Source organism: Enhydra lutris, unplaced genomic scaffold, assembly GCF_002288905.1.
Source record: "Enhydra lutris kenyoni isolate GAN:26980312 unplaced genomic scaffold, ASM228890v2 scaffoldscaffold17, whole genome shotgun sequence".
NCBI lineage: Eukaryota > Metazoa > Chordata > Mammalia > Carnivora > Mustelidae > Enhydra > Enhydra lutris.
Genome location: NW_019154101.1, coordinates 17,011,048 through 17,030,018, shown reverse-complemented (window position 1 = coordinate 17,030,018; position 18,971 = coordinate 17,011,048). Strand labels below are relative to the sequence as shown.

The following is an 18,971-nucleotide window of genomic DNA, read 5'->3' as shown; positions in this document are numbered from 1 at the left end:
TTCCTTCCTTCCTTCCTTCCTTCCTTCCTTCCTTCCTTCCTTCCTTCCTTCTTTCCTTCCTTCCTTCCTTCTTTCTTCATATATTTATCCAATAAATACTTATCAGTTGTCTACTATTTACTAGGTACTATTTTGAGTGATTAAAACATAGCTGTGATTAAGACACACCCTCCTACATTCTAGTGAAGGAGAGACTACAAATGTTAAAAACCAATGTCAGCTAGTGATAAGTGTTGAGCACAAATAAATAAATAAAATGGGCTAAAGGAGGGGGAAAAAAATGACTGGGACAGAGGTTCCTAGTTTTAGGGTCAAGGAAACCTCTCTGGGCAGGTGCCCTTTGAGCTTAAACCTCAAGGACAAGAAGAAACCAATTATATCAACTTCCTGGAGAAAAGTCTTTCAGCCAGAGGACCAACAAGAGAAAAATCTTAATGGGAGAATAAATTTGATTTGCTTTAGGGATAAAAGGAAAAATGAAGGGTTTCTTTCTTTTTTTTTTTTTTTTAAGTAGGCTCCACAGCCAATGTGGGGTTTGAACTCATGACCCTGAGATCAAGAGTTACATGTTCTACCAACTGAGCCAGCTAGGCACTGCTGAAGGGATTCTTTTGATATCAGTCAATATAGATTTCTGAGCAAAAAATATTTATAAGATAAAGTCATTTCACAGTAACAAAGGGTCATTTTTTTTTGAAGCCACAAATTTTAATTTGATATCTCTTTGTCTAAATTGCCACACTAGTAAGATATAAGGTAGTCCTGGATAATAAAATGTATTTACACATTGAATACAAAATAAATATAAAATTACTGAAAAGTTAGTTATCCACTGATTCATTTTGCATTCCCACTGTTCATCTTCTGTTTCATTTTTCTTTGCCTTTTATAAATCCTTTTCTTTCTTGCTTTCAAATCGACTTTGGGCTCTGGCTTTACCCACTGTATTTCTATTGGCTTTTCCTCGGCTGGTGTAACAAAAACATCTGCAGTGGGATCATGTGGAAGAATAGTCTTTGGTTCTTTCTTTTTCATTTTCTGCGCATCCTTCACTTATTGTTTCTCTTTGTATTTTGCAGCTGTGATGGTTCTTACAATACGCCGATGCATGTTTGGTGATTGGTAGTGAGGATTTTCATATAAAGTTGGTCCTCCAAAACTTCCCTGGAAAATCTTTATGAGATTTAAGACAAAGCGAGGTCCTATTTCTACAAGAGCAGCATCTTCTTCTATCATCTGAAAGTTCCGAAACCATATCCTATTATCCAAAATGGTTGAAAGCAAATACGTGGTCCACAAACGGTTGGCTTTTGGGATGATATCGTGGTGTACTAAAGATCTGAATTAAGAGTTCTTTTAACAAAGTATAATGTGGTGATTCATCAAAAGCAGGGTCAAAAGACAAAAGGGGCCGAGAACCTTTCAAACAGTTTCCGGTCATCTTTAGTTCAGCTAGGGTATGGATGTTTTGAACGAGGAATTTAGCAGATGGCCCATGAGGTGAATTTGAAAGCCACATATAGAGATCCTGTTTTTTCTACAATCCTAAATGTATAGGCACCTAATAGGAAACATTCAAAATAAGGTTAAAAAAATAATAATACAACTAAAAGGAGGAAAAAGGTAAATCCACAGTTGCAGTGTGAAATTCTAATTCCTCCTTCTTACTAACAGATGAACACATAGAAAGTCAGCAAGGTTAGAGAACATGTGAAAAACACTACTAATTTTACCTACTTGGTATAATCCACTCAACAACAGCAGAATATACTTTTTTTTTTCAATGCAGTTGGGGCATTTACCAAGGTAAACCATAATCTGGACCATAAAACAGGTCACAATAGACTCTAAACGATTCAAGTCATATAAACAGTGTTCGCTGACCACCACAGACTTAAATAAAAAAATCAATAACAAGTATATATGGTAAATTCCTTAATATTTGTAAACTAAACAACACATTTCTAAATAATCCATAAGTCAAAGCATATATCACAAAGGAAATCTGAAAAGATTCTGAATTAAATGAAAATTTCTAAAAATATTGTGAGATGTATCTAAGTGTTTGGGAAGGAATTTTATAGCTTTAAACTTTGTATTTGAGATTAAGGATGATTAATCAATGACCTTAGCTTCTTCCTAAAGAAAGTAGAAAATCCAATGCAAATTAAACAGAAAGGAGGAGATAGAAAGATAATAGCAAAGATCACTAAAATAAAATTTAAGGGACAGTAAAACACTAAAAATTAATGAGACAAAATGTGGTTCTTTGAAATGATCAATAAAATTGATACATCTCAGGCCAAACTAATCAGGAAAAGAGAGATAGAGAGAAAGAAGATAATGAAGTACCAATATCAGGAATCAGAGAATGAACATCATTTCAGATTTACAGACATTAAGAGGTTAGTAAGGCAATATTACTGTCAAGTTTATGACCATAGATGTGACAAATTAGATGAAATAGGAAATTTCCATAAAAGATAAAAGCTACCAAAGCTGACTCAAATGTACTCTTTGGTTCTGGCTTTATTTTCTCCTATTGCAGAAGGACATCCATCACGGGGTGATGAGGCTGAGTATTTGTGTTTCTCTCTTCTCCCTTTCCTAAAGTGAAACACAGCTTTCTTTGTATATCTATACCAAAAGAAAAGAAAAGAAAGAATTCCTAGAAAAAAATTTCTGCTTAAATATTCTCAGGTCAGGTACCTAACTTTTGGCAATTACAGTGGCCATTTCTCAGCTGCATGTTCAAACTCTTTTGTCCAGCAGGCTAGATATAGTGACTGGCAGACTCTCAGAGGCACAAGGATTAGGGGAGGGCATCTCCCCACCCACCCCCCCCCGCCCTACAAAAGGACTGGTGTTATCGAAGGAAAGGGGTGAGCCATATTTGGTTGGCAAAACTGACAAACCAACATATAGAGAAGTAAAGATGGTGGAGAAGTAGCTGGCTAGGAATACATCAGGTAACAGGAAATCAGCTAGACAGCTCATCAAACCATTCCAAACACCCACAAATCCAACAGGAGATCGAAGAGAAGAAGATCTAGAAACAGAATTCTAGAAATTCTAGAAACAGAAAATCGACCACTTTCTGAAAGGTAGGACCAGCGGAGAAGTGAATCCAATGTGACGGGAAGATAGATCACTGGGGGAGGGGATGGCTCCCAGCAAGCGGCAGAGCAACGGAGCACAAAATCAGAACTTTTAAAAGTCTGCTCCACTGAGGGACATCATTCCAGAGGCTAAACAGGGGTGAAGCCCATGGGGGACAGCGTGGTCTCAGGTCCTGTGGGGTCACAGAAAGATTGGGGGGGGGTCTGAGTGTCACAGAGCTCACAGGTATTAGAGCAGGGAAGTCGGCTATAGAGATGGAGCAGAGGAGTGAGGTTTCAACTCAGGGTTACTTAAATTGTGATCCGTGGCTCAGGCCACTGCTCTGTGAGCAGGGACCCCACAAGATCTGGAGAGACCCCCCTAGAAGAGCACAGGGATCTGTAGGGCTTGAAGACTCCAGGCAGGGCTGTGTGTCAGAGACAGAGATGCTTGGTCACAGGCTGGGTGAGCTTGGAGGGCAGCCGGAGGCCAGGGAGACGGGAGTGATTGAGTGCTTTTCTCCAAGGACGCACTGAGGAGTGGGGCCCTGAGCTCTCGGCTCCTCCAGGCCAGAGATTGGGAGGCCTCCATTTTAATTCCCATCCTCCAGAACTCTACAGAAAGCATTCAGGGAACAAAAGCTCCTGAAAGTGAACCAAGCGGATTCCTTAGCCTGGCCCCTGGTAAGGGTGGTGCAATTCCGCCTTGGGCAAAGATACTTGAGAATCACTACAACAGACCCCTCCCCAAGCAGATGAGCAAGAAATCCAGCCATGACCAAGTTCACTTACCAAGGAGAACAGCAGAATTCCAGAGGAGGAGAAAGCATAGCATGGAATTCATAGCTTTCTCCCCATGATTTTTTAGTCTTGTGAAGTTAATTAATTTTTTTAAAATTTTATTTTTTTCTTCTGTTAATTTTTTTTAACTTTTACCCTATCCTCTTTTAACGTTTTTTTAACTAGTTTATCATAACAATACCTTTCAAAAAAAATCTTTTTTGAACCTTCATTATTATTATTTTTTGAACCTTCATTCTATCTAAGTTTTTTTTTTTTTTTTTTGTATACATGTAGGGTTTTTTCTTCTAAAAAATTTGGGATACAACTTCCTCTAATAGATCAAAATATACCCTAAATCTAGCACAGGACTTTGTTCTAATCTCCAGCCTGAGAAAATTCTCTCCATTTTCTTTTTCTTTATTCTCCCAACCAACTTATCTTATCAACTCCTTTTTTAGAAATTAAAAAAAATTTTTTTTTCATCTTTATAGTCATATTCTGTCCTTCCATCATGTTTACCCTTATATATGTTTTTCATTCTTTAAAATTTTGGGAGGTAGTTTCTTCTAAGAGACAAAAAAACTCCCAAAATTAAGTGGGTGACCCTGTTCTATTCACCAGTCTAATATATATATATTTTTTTTTTCTTTTTTGTATTTTTTCTTTATTTTTTTATTTTTTTAAATTTTTTTTCTGAACTTCTTTTTACCCCCTTTCTTCCCCCCACAATTTGGGGTCTCTTCTGATTTGGTTAAAGGACATTTCCTGGGGTCTTTGCCACAATTTTAGTATTTTATTTGCTCCTTCATATATTTTTATCTAGATAAAATGACAAGGTGGAAAAACTCACCACAAAAAAAAGAACAAGAGGCAGTATCAAAGGCTAGGGACCTAATCAGTACAGACATTGGTAATATGTCAAATCTAGAGTTCAGAATGATGATTCTCAAGGTGCTAGCCAGGCTCGAAAAAGGCATGGAAGATATTAGAGAAACCCTGTCTGGAGAAATAAAAGCCCTTTCTGGAGAAATAAAAGAACTAAAATCTAACCAAGTTGAAATTAAAAAAGCTATTAATGAGGTACAATAAAAAATGGAGGTTCTTACTGCTAGGATAAATGAGGCAGAAGAGACAATTAGTGATATAGAAGACCAAATGACAAAGAGTAAAGAAGTTGAGCAAAAGAGAGACAAACAACTACTGGACCACGAGGGGAGAATTCGAGAAATAAGTGATACCATAAGATGAAACAACATTAGAATAATTGGGATTCCAGAAGAAAAAGAAAGAGAGAGAGGAGCAGAAGGTAAATTGGAGAGATTTATTGTAGAGAATTTCCCTAATATGGCAAAGGGAACAAGCATCAAAATCCAGGAGGTGCAGAGAACCCCCCTCAAAATCAACAAGAATAGGTCCACACCCCGTCATCTAATAGTAAACTTTACAAGTCTTAGCGACAAAGAGAAAATCCGAAAGCAGCCTGGGACAAGAACTGTGTAACATACAATGGTAAAAATATTAGATTGGCATCAGACTTATCCACAGAGACCTGGCAGGCCAGAAAGAACTGGCATGATATATTCAGAGCATTAAATGAGAAAAACATGCAGCCAAGAATACTATATCCAGCTAGGCTATCATTGAAAATAGAAGGAGAGATAAGAAGCTTCCAGGACAAACAAAAACTAAAAGAATTTGTAAACACCACAGGTCGTGATCTCAGGGTTCTGGGATCAAGCCCCACATGGGGCTCTCTGCTCAGCGGGGAGCCTGCTTCCCTTCCTCTCTCTCTGCCTGCCTCTCTGCCTACTTGTGATCTCTATCTGTCAGATAAATGGATAAAATCTTAAAAAAAAAAAAAAAAAAAAGAATTTGTAAACACCAAACCAGCTCTACAGGAAATATTGAAAGGGGTCCTCTAAGCAGAGAGAGAGAGCCTAAAAGTAGTAGACCAGAAAGGAACAGAGACAATATATAATAGTAGTCACCTTACAGGCAATACAATGGCACTAAATTCATATCTCTCAATAGTTACCCTGAATGTAAATGGGCTAAATGCCCCAATCAAAAGACACAGGGTATCAGAATGGATAAAAGAACAAAATCCATCAATATGCTGTCTATAAGAAACTCATTTTAGACCCAAAGACACAGATTCAAAGTGAGGGGGTGGAAAACAATTTACCATGCTAATGGACATCAAAAGAAAGCTGGGGTGGCAATCCTTATATCAGATCAATTAGATTAGCATGGTAAGATACAAAGAAATGGGAAAAGTGTTCCATGCTCATGGATTGGAAGAACAAATATTGTGAAAATGTCTATGCTACCTAAAGCAATCTACACATTTAATGCAATCCCTATCAAAATCCCATCCATTTTTTTCAAAGAAATAGAACAAATAATCCTAAAATTTATATGGAACCAGAAGAAATCTCAAATAGCCAGAGGAATATTGAAAAAGAAAGCCAAAGTTGTGGCATCCCAATTCCAGACTTCAAGCTCTATTACAAAGCTGTCATCATCAAGACAGTATGGTACTGGCACAAAAACAGACACATAGATCAATGGAACAAAATGGAAAGCCCAGAAATAGACCCTCAACTCTATGGTCAACTAATGTTTGACAAAGCAGGAAAGAATATCCAATGGAATAACAACAGTCTCTTTAACAAATAGTGTTGAGAAAATTGGACAGCCACATGCAGAAAAATGAAACTGGACCATTTCCTTATACCACACACAAAAATAGACTCAAAATGGATGAAGGACCTCCATGTGAGAAAGGAATCCATCAAAATCCTTGAGGAGAACACATGCAGCAACCTCTTCGACCTCAGCCTCAGCAACATCTTCCTAGGAACATTGCCAAAGGCAAGGGAAGCAAGGGCAAAAATGAACTATTGGGACTTCATCAAGACAAAAGCTTTTGCACAGCAAAGGAAACAGTTAACAAAACCAAAAGGCAACTGACAGAATGGGAGAAGATATCTGCAAATGACATATCAGATAAAGGGCTACTATACAAAATCTATAAAGAACTTATCAAGCTCAACACCCAAAGAACAAATAATCCAATCAAGAAATGGGCAGGGGACATGAACAGACATTTCTGCAAAGAAGACATCCAGATGGCCAACAGACACATGAAAAAGTGCTCCACATCACTCAGCATCAGGGAAATACAAATCAAAACCACAATGAGATACCACCTCACACCAGTCAGAATGGCTAAAATTAACTAATCGGGAAATGACAGATGCTGGGAAGGATGCGGAGAAGGGGGAACCCTCCTACACTGTTGGTGGGAATGCAAGCTGGTGCAACCACTCTGGAAAACAGCATGGAGGTTCCTCAAAAAGTTGAAAATAGAACTACCCTATGACCCAGCAATTGCACTACTGGATATTTACACTAAAGATACAAATGTAGTGATCCGAAGGGGCACATGCACCCGAATGTTTATAGCAGCAATGTCTACAATAGCCAAACTATGGAAAGAACCTAGATGTCCATCAATGGATGAATGGATAAAGAAGATATGGTATATATATATACAATGGAATACTATGCAGCCATCAAAAGAAATGAAATCTTGCCATTTACGACAACGTGGATGGAACTAGAGGGTATTATGCTTAGCGAAATAAGTCAATCGGAGAAAGACAATTATCATATGATCTCCCTGATATGAGGGAGAGGAGATGCAACATGGGGGGTTAAGGGGGTAGGAGAAGAGTAAATGAAACAAGATGGGATTGGGAGGGAGACAAACCATAAGAGACTCTTAATCTCAAAAAACAAACTGAGGGTTGCCCGGGAGGCGGGGGAAGGGAGAGGGTGATGGGGTTATAGATGTTGGGGAGGGTATGTGCTATGGTAAGTGCTATGAAGTGTGTAAACCTGGCAATTCACAGACCTGTACTCCTAGGGCTAATAATACATTTTATGTTAATAATAATAATAATAAAAATATGGTCCAAGATCTATAATTAAGGAACTTCTGTGGGAAAGTGTAGAAGACTAAAAACATCAAGTTTGAGCAGTATCAGTTTGAAATTAAGTGGTTTATTCAAGAGTCAGACAAAAAAGCATCTTGTTTCTCTAGGGAATAGAACTGAAAAAAGAAGCTTACTTCCTTTATCCATTATTGAGGTAGGTGAGGGTGAACCATAATAAAATAAATCTCTGTTTTATTTATCATTTATCATAGTATATGACTGGGGATACAAACACACAAGCAAGCAAATTTACATGGGCCTCAAAATAGATAAATGGCTATTAAGACATAATGATTTTACTGTATATAAGTAGAATAATTATTATAATACCACCACCCTTAATCATTTGCACCATCTGCTAATGCCTGGATCAGTTGCCATTGGTTTTTAGTCCTTGATTCATTGCTACTTTCCCTAAATACTATTACTATCTTATTTTAATTTTTTTACATTTCATTTATTTATTTGGGAGAGAGTGAGAGAGAGAGCAAGCACTAGTGGTTAGGTGGTGGGCAGAGGGAGAAGCAGACTTCCCTGTGAGCAGGGAGCCTGATGTGGGGCTCAGTCCCAGAACCCGGGGATCATGACATGAGCCAAAGGCAGATGCTTAACTAACTGAGCCACCAAAGTGTCTCATTATTACTATTTGAATTCTTGGTCATTTTAACAAATATGACAATAATCCCATCAGCACTTCACCTTGTGGATCTGAGCCAGGATTTGATGCATGTGAACTGCAGCATCCACAAAATGTGTTTCCTCAACGTCACTTTAAAAAACTCTCCTGCATCCAGATAGGGGATAAACTGTTCTGCTAACAACCCAATGAAAGCAATGTTGCGATATCCGTGAGATGGTTTTCTGTGTTTCTGAGGTCTCAAAAGTTGTGCTTCTTTAAAGATGTTGAGGAATTTCCAATGTAATCTATAGTCCACAAGTCTTAACATAGGCAAAAAAAGTATACATGCATTTGTGTGGCATGAATAGCTTACAAGAAATTTTCATAACAATCTCTATTTCAGAAGTGATGACATGGAGGCAGGTGACTTTGTCTAGAAGAGCTCTTCTCAATTTCAGCACTATTGACATTTGGTGCCAGATGATTTTTTGTTTGGGGGAGCTTTCCAGAGCACTGCAGGCTGTTTAGAGATTCCCTGGCCCGTGTCCACTACTGGAACCCTATCTTCTATCTGTGACAAGCAAAAATGTGTTGGCCATTGCTAAATATCTTCTGGGGGGTTAAATTGCCCCCAGTTGAGAACCACTGGTCTAGAAGTTGATATAGCAATAATTAAAATGATCTTTATTTATTAGTAGGAAATGTGTCTTATAAAAATTATTTCCTGGGGCACCTTGGTGGCTCAGTGAGTTAAAGCCTCTGCCTTCAGCTCAGGTCATGATCCCAGGGTCCTGGGATCGAGCCCCACATCGGGCTCTCTGCTCAGCGGAGAACCTGCTTCTCCCTCTCTCTCTCTCTGCCTACTGTGATCTCTGTCTGTCAAATAAATGAATAAAATCTTAAAAAAAATTCCCTGAAAATGAAAGAAATTTAATGTACATAAACATATGGATACAGAGACTGAGTATTTCTTAGCAACATTCCAGTGAGGTAGGCCTCTGAAATAAGGGCATGGTTCTATGACCCGAAGGCCAATGCCCAATAACTTTGCTGAAGTCCTGGTTCCAAAAACGTGTGTGTTGACTAAACAACAGAATGGCATCTTTAAACAAATTATTTAAAGTTTGTACACTCAACCCAATGACAAGTTCGATTCTCTCCCAAGAATTAAAAGCGTATTTCCTGTCTGCAGTGAAGTGTAAAATGAAGAATCACCAGAGAAAATGTAATGACTGAACCATTTAGCCCAGCCCAAATAAACACTTTTATTTCCTCTCCTTTGCTAAAAGAAACAGAACTCAACCAAAAGTTTATCTTTTCTTTATTTGGAATTCTGTTGTGCTGCTCACATCAGGCAGAAAAAGTGAAATGTTAGTGAACAAGCATGCCTCAGTAGATCAACATAAGGCATTTATTACAAATGAATTCCAAATAATTAGTGGAGGAGATCATGAAATGTTCAGAGGGAAAAAAGGGACTGAATTTCAAACAGGAGGGGGTCTGAGCTATTAATGGGTAATCTGCATGACTTTTGTTAATCCCCTGGGGCTCCTGTTACAGGTGGTTCATATTTCTAAGCAGTGAAGTATGTGAGATGAATGGAAAATTTCTCCTTAACATTTTCCACTACCCAACCTTCGCATGAAAAGCCCTATACCAGATCAGGCAGCTGGTTTATTATAACTTCTTATTCAGAAACATACCACTATTCAGTACTCCCACCCTTTGCTACTCACCAGAGATTTTCCTTTCTACATTTTCCTGGTATAGAATTTCTTTTGGAGAAAGTCTGTAGTTAACTTATAATATAGACGAGAAGTATTATTTAGTTTTAAAAAGACTGGAGCACTTGAGTCAATGTTCTTATTTATTAGGTCTGAGAAGGGGAATTCATGTTTTAGAAAAGTTTCATATATTGTACATATGAAATGGCTCTAACCGCTACCAATAGTTGTAGGAGAGATGAATTAGAAAAATATAGATTACTTTTCTTATATATATCATTTGAGTTTAAAAAGTACTGAAAAAGTATGTCATGAAATGAGTCCTTAATTTTATACAAAAAAATGTAAAAAACTTATTTAGGTGAGATAAATGTGCAAATATACAGAGAACCAAAAACTAAAACACACCCAAACAAGTGGGGCATTGCCTGCCCCTGAACTAAGGAAAGAAAACATTACACTGACACTTTTATTTTTCATATTTAAATTATTCTTTTATTTATTCCAGTGAGCCCCTGTCATAGTCTCTGATTCTAGTGAAGTTGTTCTTTCATAAAGATGCCAGGTTTCTCTCCTCATGCCTTCTTACTTTTTCTTTCCAGAGGCATTCCACTTACCCTCTGCAACTTGTCTTATACAACTCTCCTGGTATTAATTAATCAAAATCTATTTCTGTCAGTTTCTAAATATATTTAGATCTACAGCTTTGCTCAGTTCTCTGCAGATTTTAATGAGGTACAGCCCTGGCCTTGGGCCTGGAACCATTAGAAGGGACCTCAAGGAGGTGGGATGCAAATAGAATTTTAAAAATATGTGGGCTATTTTATAGGAGAGGAAGACTATATAAGGCATTGATGTGTCTGTTTCTTATGTTGTTTGTCCTCTCCTCCCCCACTTGTATTGGTGACATCAATATTGAACCTCTTAAGCTTTTCATTAAAAACTTAGAAAGTGCAGGGGCACCGGGGTGTCTCAGTCGGTTAAGTGTCCTACCTACCCCTGATTTGGGCTCAGGTCATGATCTCAGGGTTGTGAAACTGAGCCCCATTTCAGGCTCCATGCTCAGCACAGAGTCCTTTCCCTCTGCTTCTCCCCTGTTCCTTTTCTCTTTCTTTCTTTTTCAAGTAAATAATGAATAAAATTAAAAAAAAAAAAAACTTGGAAAATGGGGTCAGGGCTTTCTAGGTGCTGTTCATATATGCCTGTTATAGCAATTTATTTGTGAACTATTATCCCCACTGCTGGTTTCTTTCCTTCTAATGATTCATTCTCCATTGCTACTGAAATTCTTTTGCTGATATGCAGATTATATTACATCACTCCTCTACCTTAAAGATTTTATCAGCTCCCCTTTGCCTATAGCACAAAGTCCAAACGCCTTATCATGGCATGTAATTAAGCTTGTTCATGATTTTACCTCCACTCTCTTTATAGCCACATTTTCTGCATCTCCCCCTGCTCTTTCTCTGCACTCAAGGACCCAGATACTTGCAGGTCCTCAAATACATCCTGAAATGGTATACCTCAGATATATTGCAGGTTTGTTTCCAGACCCCTTCAATAACGTGAGTACCACAAGAAAGCTAGTCAAATAAATTTGTTGGTTTCTCATGCACATAAAAGTTATGGTTATACTATATTGTAGTCTATTAAGTTTGTAATAGCATTATGTCCTAAAAAAAAGTACATACTTTAATAAAAAATACGTTATTGCTAAAGAATTCTATCATCTGAGCTGTCAGTGAGTTATAATCACCAATCACAGATCACTGTAACAAATGTAATAACAATGAAAAAGTTTGAACTATTGAGAGAATTACCTAAATGTGACACAGAGACACAAAATGAGCAATGGTGTTGGAAAAATGATGCCAGTGGGTTTGCTTGATGCAAACTTTGAATTCATAAGAAGCACAATGTCCGCAAAGTGCAATGAAGTGAAGCACAACAAAATACTACAAAATACAACAAGATACATTTCCTATATCTTTATAAAAATAGCTTTCTAAGCACTACATTCAGATCAGTCATTTTAATCCCCAAGCAACTCTTTGAAGTAAATACTGTTATTTCCATTTTGTAGAAATGAGAAAACCGAGGCACAGAGTACTGAGTACCTAACTGATGGCTACTCAGTATGTGTCAAGCTAGAGTCAGGATTTGAACCCAGACATTCTAGTCGCAGAGTTAGTGTTTTTTCCTCTTCTTTCCATCTACATTTGCCTGACACAGTTCAATTCATTCTCCAAGGTCTAGCTTTTAGTTTCATTGGCTTCTTAAATTGTATTTGACCCCTCTACCCCAGAGTGAGTTATTATCCTCTGGGCTACTACTGTTCTTTAAATATTCTTCAAAAATACAGTTATAAGGCTATAATACATATGTTATAATTAATTACTTACATGATTCCTCTTAATTCAGATAGGGTTCTAAATCTTATGTTTTTTTTTTAACTCAGTGTGAAACACTTTTATTTGTGAATAAATGAATGAATAAGTAGTTAAATGAACATCTTTTTTGAAAAGTTTGTTTACTTAAGCAATCTCTACATCCAACATGGGGCTCGAACTCATGACTTTGGGATTAAGAGCTGCATGCTCTCTCAACTGAGATCGCCAGGAACCCAGAACATCTTTTAATTTAATCAATGGTAGGTACGTAGCCCTTTGCTGAATTCAGTACCGTTATAAACATTCTAAGATAGCTGGGTGATAGAATGAGGGGTGATTTCTTCCTTTCTTTCTCTCTTTTTCTTTCTTTCTTCTTTCTCTTTCCCTTTCTTTCTCTCTCTCTCTTTCTTTTTTTTAAAGACTTTATTTATTTATTTAACAGACAGAGATCACAAGTAGGCAGAGAGGCAGGCAGAGAGAGAAAGAAGAGGAAGCAGACTCCCTGCTAAGCAGAGATCCCGATGTGGGGCTTGATCCCAGGACCCTGAGACCTGACCTGAGATGAAGGCAGAGGCTTTAACCCAGGTGCCCCTCTTTCTTGTCTTTCTTTCCCCTTCCTTCCTCCCTCCCTTCCTTCCTTTTCCTTCCTTTCTCTCTTTGTTTCTCTTAGCTGCATGCAATCACACTTTCTCTGAATAAAAAGAAAACATGGATAATTTAGATGAATTTTTAAAATTTGGGGGAACTAAGACAACAACAATAAAACCTTGCATGTATAAAAACAATATCCTGAATTAAGAAAGATGTTCTGTTTCCTCTTTAAAAAATGACATACCTTGGGCACCTGGGTGGCTCAGTGGGTTAAAGCCTCTGCCTTCGGCTCAGGTCATGATCCAGGGTCCTGGGATCGAGCCCCACATCCGGCTCTCTGCTCAGCAGGGAGCGTACTTCCTCCTCTCTCTCTGCCTTCTTAAAAAAAAAAAAAATGACATACCTTCATCAAGATATGTAAGATATTAAAATACACAGTAAAAATACCAAATATCTCACTTTATTTTAGATTATATGAAGTGTTAGGGAAGAGTTTTGCCTTTATTTTCTACATTAGGCCACATAATCTAGAGTGGACTAAAGTTCAGCTGCATTTCTCAGGTAGAGGCGATGTGGTGGACTTGACCCGGAAAGGTGCTGGCTTGAGTTATGATGCAGCTTCCACAGTGGTTCCCCATTTCATCTTGCCCACGAGGGGTGATTTTAGGATAAGCAGTTTCTGGCTTAGAATGTATACAGCTTCATAGATCAAAGGTAACCCTTTGAGCTACGTCCAGAAACACCCTGGTAGCCAGTGCGAGCTGTGGTGCATGGATGTTAATACGATCCATCTGGCCGGGACCCTTAAGCGAGCAAGCTGCTGCTGCGTTTTATTTTATAGTACCAGCAACGATACCGGGGCTTTCACGGCAGCCTCTGCTCTATCACACGGCTGTAATAGGCTGGAAAACACAAAAATTATGGGTGAGACATTCTGCATAAAACGAGAAGTTGTAAATCAGTTAAAAAAAAAAAAAGAGTCTGGGTTTTTGTTATTGTATTGATTTGCAGGTATCACAGGATTTAACTTTTAGCAGCGTGATGCATGCTGGATGTGTGTTAATGCACCAAGAATGGTTCACAGTCCAAGGAGGAAACTGCTTTTTTTTTTTTTTCTTGAGGTTCATTTTTGACATTTGGTATATTAAAGGCAAACAATATGTTCCAGAGGTAGTTGATGTTCACCATAGAAATTTAGTTGCACAGTTTAAATATTATGGCATTTCTAAGCTAATACAAAATAAATTATTACTCTTTTAGTAGATACTGCCAGCACACTGTGTGGGTGCTCAGAACTCAATTAAAAATAAAATGCAACCTATTTTAGGATTTCTAGTGCCTCACCACACAATACATCGTTTTCATCAGAACAGGAGTGTCAAGTTTTTCTAAGTTAAAGCACGGTATTTTTAAATGGGAAAGGCAGTATGTAAGTAAATACTTTCAAAATACGTTCTTTATTTTTTGTAGAATTTTGTCAAGTAAAAGTTCCTAGAAGGGTATTTGTTTCTTGTTCAGGTGGGATCATGTTTACTGGACAGGAGCTTTTCTCTCATTCTGTTGCTTCTGTCTAGAATGTTACTCCTTTTCTCCTTAACCTATTAAATTTCTGTTTATTCTTTAAAATCTGTCTCACCTGAAGGTACCCCCTTTCTGAAATCTTCCCTTATTCTCCAAGGCCTACATAACCATTTCCTCCATTGAGTTCATATTCATAGATGTGGAAACTCTTAACATTCTGAGATAGTTGTATAGATGTATACCTGTTCTTCTAAAGTACGAGCAACTTGAAAGTAGAACCTGTCTTCAGTACCTGTCTGGGTCAGAGGAGAAGCTCACTTGATAACTTGGTAGTTGTATTTACCCGTATGGAATAAATGTGCCAACCTGCTCTAATCATCTATGTTTATATACAAATTCTTATGATTTTTCGGAGCTGAATAATCTGGAGGAAGAAGGAGCATTTGTATCATGGGCAGTATGGTTCCACTGTGGTGTTGAGTAGATAAACTTGACCCTAGCACTATGTTGTGCCATTTTTAAACCACTTAAATTTCATAGATACATATATGGTTCATATAGAGTACATACGGGAGACCTATATTTTCATTTCTTCTCTGCCTCTCCTTAGAGCTGTGTATTATAAACCAGCTCCCTGAAGGTAGAAGGACATTTTCTTTTTCAAACAACACATGAGGATGTTTCCTCCAAGGAAGAGAGTTATATTGTCAGCTGGAGAAAAACAAGAAAGCCAGTAAAGTAACAAACAGTGCACATTCTTCCTAGACAAGAAGCTGTAGAAGCACAGGAGATTAAAAGAAGGTAAGACTTGGTCCTACCCTCAGATGGCTTTTGGTTTTACTTTCCAGACACAAGCCAAGGGTCTTACCTAGAATGAAATTCCTGTGCTGGTGGTGGTCATGCTGGCGGCGGTGGCGATCTTTCTCTGCAGACTGCCTTCCTACCAGTTGCCTAAGCTGTTCTTTTCCGGGGGTATTTTAGTACCTGCTCGCTCTTCCCTTTGTCACGCAAACGGCGCAGGGGTTTCTAGCTCAGAGTCATGCAGTGAAAACGCCGCAGGCAGAAAATCTCCTCATTAGGTTCATATCACCTTCCCTAAACAGTAAAATGATTATATAGGCTTAAAGATAGGACGAGATTGTTGGGAGGGGGCTACCCAGGGATTTTATTAATCCTATCCTGGATTTCACATGAGTGAAATGTAAAGGGAATAGTGAAGTCAGAACGACTCTAAATCTAAGGCTTTTATTTATCAAATGTGAAGGAGACAAAATGTTCTGTTTAAAGACAAATGGCTCTGGCTGATAGGTAATCCAAATATCCAATCTAAAGTATGAAAAAAATCGCCCTTCTGGTTCATTGCAGCTGTCTTGATGTGGTACCGTCTCGCCCCTCTGTTCCCGACCTTGCCACCAGTGCACTCCATTGACTGTGGCAGCCCTAGGATCTGATGCAGGTGGAAGAGGGAACTCATCTTTCTGGGCCATCGTATAGTTAATTATATGAAATGTTGCTGTGACAGCCTGTAACACGTCTATTTTGGAGGTTAGATTTGTTCTTAAATATTTGAACATTTTTATTTAGAGAACAGAGTTTTATGAATGGAAATAGTTAACAACAGCATCTAGGTCCCTGCATCTGTACCTAGAGGAACCAGAACGAGCTCTTTTGACTGTCACTGATAAAACACTCTGTGTCTCTTCTGTGGGAACTTGCAAACACCCTGTCCTGGGTCAGACGCATAGCTCAGACAGAGTTCTCAGAGCTGGTCCTGCCTGAAGGAGGAGTTGACATGATACAGTGGGCTGGATGAGTGTGAGGATCCATCCCTCAATAATGTCCTGTCTGCTGGGTCCTAAAGAATTTATTCTTAACTAGGAGCTAAGCTATTCAATTTAGACTTGGTCTAGAAAAAGGAGGAGGAAGATGATGATAGTGAGGAGGAGAAGAAGAGAGGAGGAAGGGGGAAGGGAGAGAGAGGAGGAAAAGGAGGAGGATTCTAAAAATTGGTGCTATGCAACAAGGCCAAGTTCAGGACTTCTCAAGGTGAATTCCCATCCTCTGTGTGCTGACGACTGTTGAGGTACGCATCTTAGAGTTATGTTCTATTTGAAGGCAAGCACAGGCCCAACCTTGGGGTATGGAGTGCCTCCAAAATCCTTTGCCATTATCCCCTCATTACCTGATTAAGGCAAGTCCATTCATCTTCTTGAACCTCAGTTTTATTTTAAACCCACAAAGTAGGATAACTACAGAATTGTTGAGATGATCAAGTGCTGTATTATTTATAACAAAGGTTCACAATCCAAAAAGCATTGATTACGTGTAATTATAATAATAACATATTAGGAAGAATTCACATGGATGACCTTAATGCATTTGGTTAAAGTATTTTGAGGATATGTCTCAACACCTCAGAAAAATGCAATGACGTAATATTGCCTTTCTGTGATGTGCAAACTAAGGGACTTGGAGGCATTCTTCAAAAGAAAGAATAATTTTGCTTTGCCGTGAGATTGGACCCCCAGGACAGAAATATAAAGGAACTTCTCCTAAATTGCAACTGATAGGCACTGGAAAGAGAACTTAATCCCATTTTAGATTTATAGCTCCATAACAACAATATTATGACTGAAGTACCAAAAGTTTTGAAGGTAAAATGTCTATGTTCTGAAATGCTTAATGATATTTCCTGCATAAACTGGAAAGGATATCAGTTCAGAGGAAAATAACAAAATGTTCAAAAAGGAATATGTGAAATATTTCTTGCAGGTGCAAGATTCATGATGTTTCCTGTTGTTCATTCAAATATTTCTTATGGAGAAATACTCAGAGAACAATAGATGACAGTGAAGAAAAATCAAGGACAATGAGATTCCCAGTCACAGCTGCTTTGCTTTAGTCTGGATTGGGAGGGACTTGAGTCTTTATTATTTAAAATTTACGGATTAAGAAAATAGTATAGGAAATTTTTGAAAGGTGAAACTGGCGCTTCTTTCTTGCAGGACTTCTTGAACAAGCTCAAGACCCGGCGACATTCATGCAGTCCGAAAGTGTTACACTTTTTTTATGCAAATGGCTCGAAAGTATTGTCAATACTCTCATTTCCTATTGATGATACTTTTCCAAAGATATCTTAAGAGCATCCGCTAAACTCTTTTCTTGAGAGTTTTCTCTTGCTCTGAAAAAAATCAGTGTGGCCCACTGAAAGCCCCAGCAGTCACCCCATCACTGGTCAGGAGGTCAGGGAGCAGTAGGAGCTCGAAGCGCTCCTCCGTCAGTGCGGACGCAGAATGAGGCAAGCTTGTCTCACCTGTCTTTGTAGCTTCCCTTGGTCTTTCCAGAAAAGGTTTTGGTTGATAGTTAATCCAAATATCCAAACTGAAATATGAAAAAAATCCCCTGTCTTGTTTACTGCAGCTATCTCGGGGCAATAGCTCTGCCCCCTCTGCTCCCTACCTTGCTGCCAACACACTTCATCGACTTGTACCCTGGGGATCTTAGCGCATTAAGGATGCAGGTGGAAGAGAGAGCTCATCTTGCTGGGCTATCTTCTCCCACACCTTCCAGAACTAATAGCCATATTACTCTGGCTGTCTACCGTCCTACTCTTCCTTGTCTTTATCTACCCTGGGAACTGGACTTGCCCTGTCCTCCCCACCAAGTGTTACCCAGACCACCTTCCACCATTATGTGCTTCCCAGCTCAGTAAACAGAAAAGTCACTCATTGCTTTTTGGCAATTACCGAAAAAAAAAAAAATCGGATAATTTTTTTACAGTTGAACAAAGGAAATGTTTGGCAAATTCTCCTTAATATGTAGGAATAAATCTTGCTCAGAAGAATTGCAGGCAGTGTGAGAGTTAAGAGATATTGAGTCCTTGAAATGACACTTTTGGGTGCCCATGAAGGCAGGAAGGGCTGCCGGAGCAGGGGATTGGAGGTTGGCCATGCATGTTGGCTCTTGGATTGTGCATGTTCTGGCCTGTACCACCTAGGAGCTCTCTCGTGTGGGAAACACCAAAAATGGGGAAGGAAAAAAATCAAATTTAACTTCCTAATTTGTAGTACTAGCTCACATATGATGTGAGAAGTAGTGGCTGATACAAAGATGTCCCACACAGAGGTGTCATGCTCAGAAACCAACCCTCCAGAGGACGGGCTATAATGGTCAAAGGTGGTCCCAGACTAGCAGTAGCAGCATCACCTGGGAAGGTGAGAAATGCAAATTTGTGGGCCTTGACT

The 18,971-nt window shown here is 38.7% G+C and overlaps 1 pseudogene; it reads right to left on the bottom strand.

Annotated features, from left to right (window-relative positions):
- Window positions 1-765: 765 nt before the first annotated feature.
- LOC111147749 lies at window positions 766-16,214 on the bottom strand (annotated as a pseudogene).
- Window positions 16,215-18,971: the final 2,757 nt, after the last annotated feature.